The following is an 11,225-nucleotide window of genomic DNA, read 5'->3' on the forward strand; positions in this document are numbered from 1 at the left end:
GGGTTTGGAGTAGTTTCTGGCGTGTATATAGTGTCACCACCATGATATAACTCTAAATCCAAGAACGCCAATTTATCTGCATCGGAAACATAATTAAATACCAGGCCATGGGGATTGTGGTTGCAGTGGTTGACAAAATCTGATATATCTTGAGGGGAACCACTCCAGATGATAATAATATCATCCATGTATCTACCATAGTATACAAGATGCCTAGAGTAGGGATTGTTGTTCCATACGTACTCGTGTTCCCAAAGACCCATTGCCAGATTGGCATACGAGGGAGCAAAATTAGCGCCCATCGCAGTGACATGAACTTGTACATAAAATTGATCATCAAAGGCAAAATAATTATGTTCAAGACAAAATTTGGTACAGTCCAAAATGAATGCAGCTTGTCTATCATTCATATACTGGTCTTGGAACAGAAAATGATGGAGGGCTGCAAGTCCAAAAGTATGTGGGATGGATGTGTATAAGGAGCTGACATCCAATGACAACCAGATGTAATCAACATTCCAGGAGTATGGTTCAAGTAACTCCAGAAGGTGGGTACCATCTCTGATATAGGACTAGAGGCCCTGAGCCAGTGGCTGGAGGTAATGGTCTATGTATTTGGAAAGCCCTGAAGTTATGCTATCCATGGCTGCTATTATGGGCCTACCAGGGGGATTGGCCAGACTTTTATGGACCTTGGGGATGTGATAGAAATAAGGAGTACGGTAAAAATCTTTAATTAGGAATGAGGCTTCAGATTTTTCCAAAATGTTGGATTTAGTTGCCCTTTCTATTAGAAGGTTTATTTCAAATTTATACTCGGGAAGGGGAACCTTAGTTAATTTCCTGTATGTGGAGGTATCAGCTCGAAGACGATACGCTTCTTTGATGTAGTCATCTCGGTCCATAATGACAACCCCTCCTCCCTTGTCTGCAGTCTTGACAATTAGATTCTCATTGTCAGCCAGGGATTTTAGGGCTTGGTATTCCAGGGGAGTGAGATGCCCTAAATTTGAATTACATGGAGATGGATGGGAACATCATTTTTTCATGTCAGCAAATACCATATTGTAAAATGTTGTTATGTGTGGACCTTTGGACTGATACGGGTAAAAAATGGACTTGGGTTTTAAAAAGGAATGTTGCACTGGTGGTGACGTGGATAAATGTTGTGTGTAAAGATTCAAGTTAGAAATGATGCTATCTAGATTAAGTTCCTCGAGTTGTTCCATCATGTCTGTATCAAAACTGAACTCAACAGATGTCGCCTATAGTGAGGTAGATACGTCGGTATGGGAAGTGTTAGTGGCCTCAGGTTGTTTGGTCCTTTAGATATCAAAGAATCTTTTGAGTGTGAGATGTCTGATGTATTTATTGAGGTCTTTGAATAACACATATGGGTCTGGCTTGGAGGTAGGAGCAAAATTAAGGCCCCTACTGAGTAATTAAGATTAGAGTAAGATTAAAAATCTTTATAGTTTCCGAAGTTTGTGATGACTTACTCCTCTGCTTGTTTCTTCCCCCTCTACAGCCTCTCCGTCGTGTTTTCTTTTTTGTGGAGCTGCTGGAGAGGGGTTCATCACTAAAAAAGAACTATCACTAGCCAAAGGGTAGTGACCCATATCTGCCGGTAATAGAAATCCAAAACTGAGGAGACTATTGTTGGGAACAGAAGGAGAAAGTATAGAAGGGATCTTGAGATGGTGGGGGTTGGTGCTGCGCTAATCCTGAGGTCAAATAAAGTAGCTGGGTGTGCTGGGTATGAGCTCCTGCCTACACTACAGTGGGGGGTGATGGTTCGGCCCTCGACGGCAAATGTAGCACTAAGTGAATAGGCACGTAATAGGTGCCAAAGCAAATAATCCAAATGAGAAAAAATATAAATATACAAAATTGGGACCTAACCCAAAAAAATATGTGTTGCAAAGTGTAACATGATATGGCTGAGCAGTAAAATTGTGTTGAAATATACTATCCAGTGATTAAGTAATAATATCAAAATAAATAATCTCCAAAAAAATAGTGATTGCCTCTAATACATATAAGATCAATATAAAGTGCTGTGCATATATATCCAGAAATAAATACAGTATAATCAACCGTGATTAGTATCTTAAATATGTGACCAGACACCTCAGTGCCATAAAAACAAAAAAAATATTTTTAGAGAAATTGACAAATCATACAATGTTACAATGGATAGCCAAAGTGATCTAAAAAATGGTGCATCATGCAATAAGTGTCCAGCTATCAGCAAGGGGTGCTCAAAATTCCAATAGTACAGTTCAGATAAAAGTGCCTTAGTGCAGCAAAAGTCAACTTCAATGTTTCTTTGATGGTGTCACACAATCATGACATGCAAATAACAAATGGATTTGAATAGCATAACTTCAGAAGAGTGGTGACTGTGAAGTGTAAAACAGGATTATATCCATGCAGCAATCCTCAAGTGGTGGGTAATGGCCTCTTACCTCACTATCCTGAGGTTACAGCATAGAGCAGCAAACGCTATTGGTGTCTCCTATACAGGGGGGTCCTAGGTGATGTGCTGTGATTTAATCAGACCTCAGATCCGTAGGAAACATCATGGTAAAATGGAGAGATAAAGTGCCATATAGTGTAGTATTTTGAGGTAAAAGTTAGGCTTTATTCAGCTTTAAAACATCATACAGGGTACTCACACAGTAGATAGTGAACGGTACAATGTATCCGGACGAGCGGCGAACTCGTACAGTGCTAACAGTGGGGGTGCCTGTCCCTACGCGTGGCGTCACGGGTCACGTGACTTCATCAGGGGATTCCCTGATGAAGTCACGTATCAGGGGATTCCCCTGATGAAGTCACGTGACCCGTGACGCCACGCGTAGGGACAGGCACCGCCCACTGTTAGCACTGTACGAGTTCGCCGCTCGTCCGGATACATTGTACCGTTCACTATCTACTGTGTGAGTATCCTGTATGATGTTTTAAAGCTGAATAAAGCCTAACTTTTACCTCAAAATACTACACTATATGGCACTTTATCTCTCCATTTTACCATGATGTTTCCTACGGATCTGAGGTCTGATTAAATCACAGCACATCACCTAGGACCCCCCTGTATAGGAGACACCAATAGCGCTTGCTGCTCTATGCTGTAACCTCAGTATAGTGAGGTAAGAGGCCATTACCCACCACTTGAGGATTGCTGCATGGATATAATCCTGTTTTACACTTCACAGTCACCACTCTTCTGAAGTTATGCTATTCAAATCCATTTGTTATTTGCATGTCATGATTGTGTGACACCATCAAAGAAACATTGAAGTTGACTTTTGCTGCACTAAGGCACTTTTATCTGAACTGTATTATTGGAATTTTGAGCACCCCTTGCTGATAGCTGGACACTTTTTGCATGATGCACCATTTTTTAGATCACTTTGGCTATCCATTGTAACATTGTATGATTTGTCAATTTCTCTAAGAATATTTTTTTTGTTTTTATGGCACTGAGGTGTCTGGTCACATATTTAAGATACTAATCACGGTTGATCATACTGTATTTATTTCTGGATATATATGCACAGCACTTTATATTGATTTTATATGCATTAGAGGCAATCGCTATTTTTTTGGAGATTATTTATTTTGATATTATTACTTGATCACTAGATAGTATATTTCAACACAATTTTACTGCTCAGCCATATCATGTTACACTTTGCAACACATAATTTTTTGGGTTAGGTCCCAATTTTGTATATTTATATTTTTTCTCATTTGGATTATTTGCTTTGGCACCTATTACTTGCCTATTCACTTAGTGCTACATTTGCCGTCGAGGGCCGAACCATCACCCCTCACTGTAGTGTAGGCAGGAGCTCATACCCAGCACACCCAGCTACTTTATTTGACCTCAGGATTAGCACAGCACCAACCCCCACCATCTCTAGTTGCTATTTACCAGGGTTTAAGGCTGAACCCCAGTCGGTGCAAGCTGCTTCTCCCCATCCAAAACCACCGATAGCAGCACTGATTGGTAGCGCAGGAATAACACTCCCCATATAGAAGGGATCTTGTGTTGGGTGGAAGGTATAAAAAAAATGTTTTTTCATTTTTATTTCGCCATATCCCCTATTAATTGTTTTTATTATTTAATCTATTTGATTAAAACACAATATATACACAGTCATTTTTATCTAATAATCCCACAGACATAAATATACTCTTCCCATTAGATCTTCATTTGTTTTTATTCCTTGAGTCCCTTCACATTTGTTGCATTCATTTAATTATTGCTGGAGTCCCTCTATTCAGGTTGTGTTGTTGTACACAACCTCCACAAGATGGCTCCAATCGTGAGCACTTATATAGGCCCCCAGGAGCCTTCATCCTCTATGCTTGAGGAAGGTGCGCGCCTGTAATACACAGTGCGCATGCGCCGAAACGTTGTTGCATCGTCAGTGACATCACCGCGCCAGAGGCCTGCGTTCCACAGCTCATCTGAGATTAGCCTCGTTTTCATCCCTGGGACAGAGACTTCCTGCTGGACGGGACTGTTTTTCTTCTCTCCCATGGACAGATCTTCACACAGGCTACTCACGCTGGGACATCACTACCTGAGGATTATCTGTGCTCCATTTGCCTTTCCATTTATGTAAATGGACATATGCATTTTGTATATTAAAGTCTTTTAACTGATCTTGACCCGGAGGCGCTTTTTTCTGTTTATTTTTCATGTTACTGGAGCCTGCTTCACGCTTCCCCTAAAGGCTTGCCCTGGATCACAGACTGTTTTAGCCTATACAAAAAGGTTTTTTTGTCCATTGTTTTTACTTCACATTCTGTTATCATTCACAAGTTTTCCTCCCAGAGGACATGTGTATTGTAGTTATTCTCAACCAGCAACAGCGCTACTTACGTATGTTTTTGCTCTATATAGAAAATGCACAAGTTATCTTCCAAATGTTATACTGCATCCTTGCAATCAGCCTCTATGTTATTGCATTTGTTATTTTAAAAATCCAATATACAGGTAAACTAGGAGTGAAAAAAAAACACTTCGTTGGTTATTACCGCTGGGATCGTTTCCTTCATATGTTGTACTAAAAGGCGTTCCTTTTTCTAATCTCAAAAAGTTGGGAGGTATGCTAATATACTGCTAAACAAAGCTAGCAGCAAGATCTTGCATAAAACGTGCTCTGTGAGCCATATACATGAGACATCTAAAGCACTGTGTACATGCGTACAAACGTACAGCATCAATGCAGCCTATTAGTTACATATTTAGTCGGGTTGAAAAAAGACACAAGTCCACCTAGTTCAACCAAAAAAAAAAAAAAAATACAATCCCATACCCACAGTAAGGCGAAAAACCCCAGCAAAGCATGATCCAATTTGCTATAGCAGGGGATAAAAATTCCTTCCTGATCCTCCGAGAGGCAATCAGATTTTCCCTGGATCAAGTAACCAGTTATATTATGTACATTTAGGAAAGAATCCAGGCCTTTTTTAAAGCAATCTACTGAGCTGGCCAGAACCAGCTCTGGAGGGAGTCTATTCCACATTTTCACAGCTCTTAGTTGCTAGGTCACAAACAGCTATTTCTGCCTAGCATCCTCCATTGCTAGGATGCAGATGGCTAATACCTCCTAGTGTCCTCCTTTGCTAGGACGGAGGCAGCTATTGCCGCCTAGCATTCTCAGTTGTTAGGATGCAGGCAGCTATTTCCTCTTAGCATTCTCTGTTGCTAGGATGCAGATGACTTTTGCCACCTAGCATCCTCCATAGCTAGGATGCAGGCAGCTATTGCTTCTAGTGTCCTCTGTAGCTAGGATACAGACAATTATTGCTCCCTAACGTCCTCAGTTGCTAGGATATAGGTAGCTATTGCCTTCTAGCCTCCTCTGTTGCTAGAATGCAGATGGCAACTGCTGCCTAGTGTCCTCTGTTGCTAAGACCCAGGCAGCTATTGCCACTTAGCATACTTAGTTGCTAGGATGCAGGTGGCTACTGCCACCTAGCATCCTTTGTTGCTAGGACAGAGGCAATTATTGTCACCTAGCATCTTCAGTTCCCAGAATGCATGTATTGCCTTCTAGCGTCAGTTGTTAGGATGCAGGTGGCTACTGCTGCCTAGCATCCTCTGTTGCTATAATAGCACAAATGTTTACATGCATACATTGTAAAATATGATCCATAATCAGGACCTCAAACACAGATTTTTCTAATTTGAACGCAGCACAGGTTGACTGATCTTTATGTAGCTGTGTGCATGGACCCATAGAAAAGAATACACCTGTAGTCAGATATGCAAAAAAAATGCTTACAGATAAAAGCTCTGTGTGTCCTAATTCAGGCCTAAGCTAGGTTGTGAGCAGTTCTTCATTATTTTAAAAACTAAACAAAGGTAGACTTCAGGCTGTAGGAAGAAGGTTGTAGTAATACGTGGATAAGGTCGTAAATCTAGAACACACACCCTGTGATCTTCACTGGCTCCAGGAACTGTCCTCTGCTTGAACTCATGCAGTGCCCACAGGCAGTAGGAGAATGTTAGGAAATACGGATCTGTAAAATTAGAGATGATGGGAAGACAGTCATTTTAAACAAATAGTGTTGTGTGCGTGTGTTCTGTGGGAACCAGCATCCTGGCAGCGACAGGTTCATTGTGAGTGAAGGTTTCATGGATAATGTATCGTCTCCAGTTTCGGCTTGGCAAACACAGACTCATATTTCTACCGCCTGGTCCATTTTCCAGCCTACCAGTGGGAAGGCCTCACTTTCCAAACAAAACACACTGCTTCTTAACTCTTCCCCCCTGAAATGCCACAGGAATTTCTAGATGCTTGTTTATATGGCTTTCTAACTCATCTTCTGAATTACTGGGATATAAAACTCATCTTCAAAGTGGACAAAGAGCCAAAATTGTTTGTTTTTTGGTTTTGACGGAGAGTTGGAACCCCTGCAAAGTTGTTACTGCTGTTTGTATCCTTGCTAGGGAAGTTCACCTTTTTTATTTTTCCTGGTGACCATTGTGTCCAAGACAGAAAGTGAAGGAAATCCGATATTTTGAGTTACTCAAACTGAAATAGACGGAAAATCTTCCAATGGGGATAATTTTTATGGTGACAACTGTCTAAAGCTGGGTATTCACAAAATTGAAATTTAGCCAGTTCAGCCAATCTATAGACTGACTTCTGTGGGATGGTCCTACTGGAAAAACCAGCATTCGATCAGCCAACACAGCCAATGGCTGCATCACTGATCAGTGTATTCTGACTGTCAGAATACAATAGCGCAGTGAGGCAGACCCCTGCACCCTCATCACTTGCCTGCAGCTGTGTAGCATATAATGTGCCATGAACATGCAGGTGTTCAACCACTTCCTGTTGGGCCTATAGACAAATGACGGCCAAGTGGGAGCACTACATTTCCGGGTGGATGTCATATGACATCCTCCTAGTCGTGCACTTCACACACACCCTAGGGGCCATGCTGCTGTGCAATGTCACCCACTGTGTCCATTGGACAAAGCAGATGACAGGTCATTGTTCCAGACTGTCCCAGTACCATGCGATCACTGTGACCAATCACACTGATCACATGACAGTGGTACACAATGAATGGCTTTCATTCATAGACATTCATTGTGTGTTATTGTGATGATCTCTGTGATTGGTCACATGGTACAAACAGGGCCAATCACAGTGCATATGTACCATGTGATAGCTGTGACCAATCACAGCTATCACAATCATACACCCTGTGAAGGAATGGATGCCGTTCATAAAAATGATTGCTTATAACAGAGATCACTGTTATATTCAGTCATTGTGTGATTAAAAAAAAGTCCTGATCACTTCTCCATAGTAGTACATTGTCATTATGATAAGACTGCAATGCTACGGTCACAGTCAAAAAAACAATCATATAAAAAGTTAAAAAAAATGTAAACAAATATTTTTTTCTTTTTTACATACTGTTACCAGTCAATGTCTCTGATCACCACCACACCAGTCATATGGTGATGCTCTACTGCTCTAGTGACCTTGGGGTAGATTTACTAAGGCTGGGGCACTCAGAATTTGGTGCAGCTGTTCATGATAGCCAATCAGCTTCTAACCTCAGCTTGGTCAATTAAGCTGTGGCAATATAACCAGGAAGCTCATTGGTCTCTATGCAGAAGTGAGCCTGATTTTGCACTTTACAGCTCTAGTAAATAAACCCCACTATGTCAGCTTATGCAAAGCTGAGATGATACAGAGGTCAGAAATAAGATGCATAATTAAGGAGTTGTATAAGGGGGCTGCAAAGCTTAGCTGTTGGGTTGCAGAGGTGAGATGTGGACAGGTGTTAGCTATGGCCAGCGGTGCAGAGGTGAGCTGTAAAAGGGGGAAGCATAATGAGGTAAGCTGCGGTCATGGGAGGGAGGATGGAGGTGCAGAGGTGGGTTGCACATGGGTAAGGGTGCAGAGGTGAACTGAAAACAGGAGGCGCAGATGTGAGTTGCTGAAAAGTGCAGGTTGCAGAGGTGAATGGCAGACAGGGGGTGCAGATGTGAGTTGCGGAAGGGGGGGGGGGGCAGAGGTGATTTACATACAGGGGGTGCAAAGGTGGGTTGTGAGTTGGTGGGGGAGCAGAGGTGGGTTGCGGAAAGGAGGTGCAGAGGTGATTTGCAGACAGGGGGTGCAGAGGTGAGTTGTGGACAAGGGGGTGCAGAGGTGAGTTGCAGAAGGGTGGAGGGTGCAGAGGTGAGTTGCGGATAGGGGGTGCAGAGGTGAGTTGCGGATAGGGGGTGCAGAGGTGGGTTGTGGATGGGTGGGAGTGCAGACGGGGGTGCAGAAGTACGTTGTGGATGGGTGGGTGTGCAGATATGAGTTGCGGACAGGGGGTGCAGGTGTGAGTTCCGGATATGGGGTACAGAGGTGATTTGCACATAGGGGATGCAGAGGTGAGTTGTGGACGGGGTGCAGATATGAGTTATGGATACGGGGTACAGAGGTGATTTGCACATAGGGGATGCAGAGGTGAGTTGTGGACGGGGTGCAGATATGAGTTATGGATACGGGGTACAGAGGTGATTTGCACATAGGGGATGCAGAGGTGAGTTGTGGACGGGGTGCAGATGTGAGTTATGGATATGGGGTACAGAGGTGATTTGCACATAGGGGATGCAGAGGTGAGTTGTGGACGGGGTGCAGATGTGAGTTATGGATACGGGGTACAGAGGTGATTTGCACATAGGGGATGCAGAGGTGAGTTGTGGACGGGGTGCAGATATGAGTTATGGATACAGGGTACAGAGGTGATTTGCACATAGGGGATGCAGAGGTGAGTTGTGGACGGGGTGCAGATGTGAGTTATGGATATGGGGTACAGAGGTGATTTGCAGACCGGGGGTGCAGAGGTGACTTGTGGACAGGGGGCGCAGATGTGGGTTATGGAAACGGGGTACAGAGGTGATTTGCAGACAGGGGGTGCAGAGGTGAGTTGTGGACAGGGGGTGCAGAGGTGAGTTGTGAACGGGGTGCAGATGTGAGTTATGGATATGGGGTACAGAGGTGATTTGCAGACCGGGGGTGCAGAGGTGAGTTGTGGACAGGGGGCGCAGATGTGGGTTATGGAAACAGGGTACAGAGGTGATTTGCAGACAGGGGGTGCAGAGGTGAGTTGTGGACAGGGGGTGCAGAGGTGAGTTGCAGAAAAGTGTGGGGGTGCAGAGGTGAATTGCAGACTGGGGGTACAGATGTGAGTTGCAGGAGGGTGGGTTGTGGACGGGAGGGGGTGCAGAGGTGAATTGCAGACAGGTGGTGCAAATGTGAGTTGCAGGAATACACTAATGTAAGAACACACGGAGAAGGTGACAAAGCCGTGCACCGCAGGAGATAACACTGGACGATCTCTGAGAATCACATGATCAGCCCGCAAACAACACGATGTTTACTTTCTGCAGACTCCGCCCACTCACATCACGTGCTCACCTGTCCGCCGCACCTTCACACATTTCGGACCACTCCAGAGCGCCAGTGATATGCTAATACCATGGTCCCACCCACCACCTGATACCGGGCTGACGTCACTTCCCGTGACAAGGGCGGGTCACGAGGGGACAGTAGTGTGCTTGTGGCTGTTCTGGGAGAGGCTGGCACTGCGTTCTGCTCATTGTATACGGAGAGCACTGATTACAGTCACCGCTATGCTGGGAGTTGTAGTGCTCCAGTAACCAGAAGATAATAAAAGTACTGACATAGACAGTCCTGGGAGTGAGTATACCCAGCGCTGATTAGACAATAGGGGGGCATGGGGAGAGACTACTGGGCACACCTCACAATCTGTCTGTAAATGCCATTGAGGGAGGCCACACATGTATCTATATATCATAGCTCCCAACTGTCCCTGATGTGGAACAAAGTCCCTCTGTCTTCCTCATTTGTCCCTCATTTGGTCTGATCTTTATAGCTCTATATAAAATGCACGTTTTATCTTTCAAAAAGTGTTTCCCAGCGCTAAACTTTTCACCTGATTTCTAAATTGCTGTAAATTTCAAAAGCCAATATAAAGGAATAGTAATCGTAATAAAAAAATCACTTGTGGGTTTATCTAATAGTGTTTATTTTCATAATTCTCCTTTAAAAGGGTGTGTCCTATGCCTACATACTTCTGCTAATGGGTGTCTATACATCCCAACCTGCAAAAACTCATTTCAGGGAGGTGACGCTTCGTGTCGGCATTGATCCCCCCCCCCCCCCCTACACACACACACACACACACACACACACACACACAATTATGCAGCCTTACCAGTGCCAATTATATGCAACTATACCAGTGCCCATGAAATGCAGCCTTACCAGTGCCCAATGAAATGCAGCCTGATCACACAGCTGCTGGGGCTGGGCTACTGGTCCTGTAGTCTGGCTGCTGGGGCCAGGGGTCTGACTGCTGGAGCTGGGCTGCTGGTGTCTGGCTGCTGGGGCCAGGGGTCTGGCTGACAGGCCCTTGCTGCTGGGGCCAGGGGTCTGGCTGACAGGCCCTTGCTGCTGGGGCCAGGGGTCTGGCTGACAGGCCCTTGCTGCTGGGGCCAGGGGTCTGGCTGACAGGCCCTTGCTGCTGGTCCTGGAGTCTGGCTGCTAGGGCCAGGGGTCTGGCTGATAGGCCCTTGCTTCTGGGGCCAAGGGTCTGGCTGCTGGGACCAAGGACCTGGCTGCTGGTCCTGGGGTCTTGCTGCTGAGGCCAGGGGTCTGGCATCT

General features: G+C 44.5%; 1 protein-coding gene across 2 annotated transcripts in view; it reads right to left on the reverse strand.

Annotated features, from left to right (window-relative positions):
• The window catches only part of MAP3K13 (mitogen-activated protein kinase kinase kinase 13), a 223,040-nt gene extending 212,969 nt beyond the window's left edge, over positions 1 to 10,071 (reverse strand). Inside the window, exons 1-2 of one of the 2 annotated variants that reach the window (XM_073633438.1) lie at positions 9,957 to 10,062; positions 6,455 to 6,543 (exon numbers count right to left, since the gene is read on the reverse strand). The gene's annotated coding sequence lies outside the window, so the exon portion shown is untranslated. Of the gene's footprint in view, positions 1 to 6,454; positions 6,544 to 9,956 lie in introns of both variants that reach the window. The other variant, XM_073633441.1, reaches the window with a different exon arrangement.
• Between the last annotated feature and the right edge of the window lie 1,154 nt (positions 10,072 to 11,225).

Source organism: Aquarana catesbeiana, linkage group LG06 (assembly GCF_042186555.1).
Source record: "Aquarana catesbeiana isolate 2022-GZ linkage group LG06, ASM4218655v1, whole genome shotgun sequence".
Taxonomy (NCBI): Eukaryota; Metazoa; Chordata; class Amphibia; order Anura; family Ranidae; genus Aquarana; species Aquarana catesbeiana.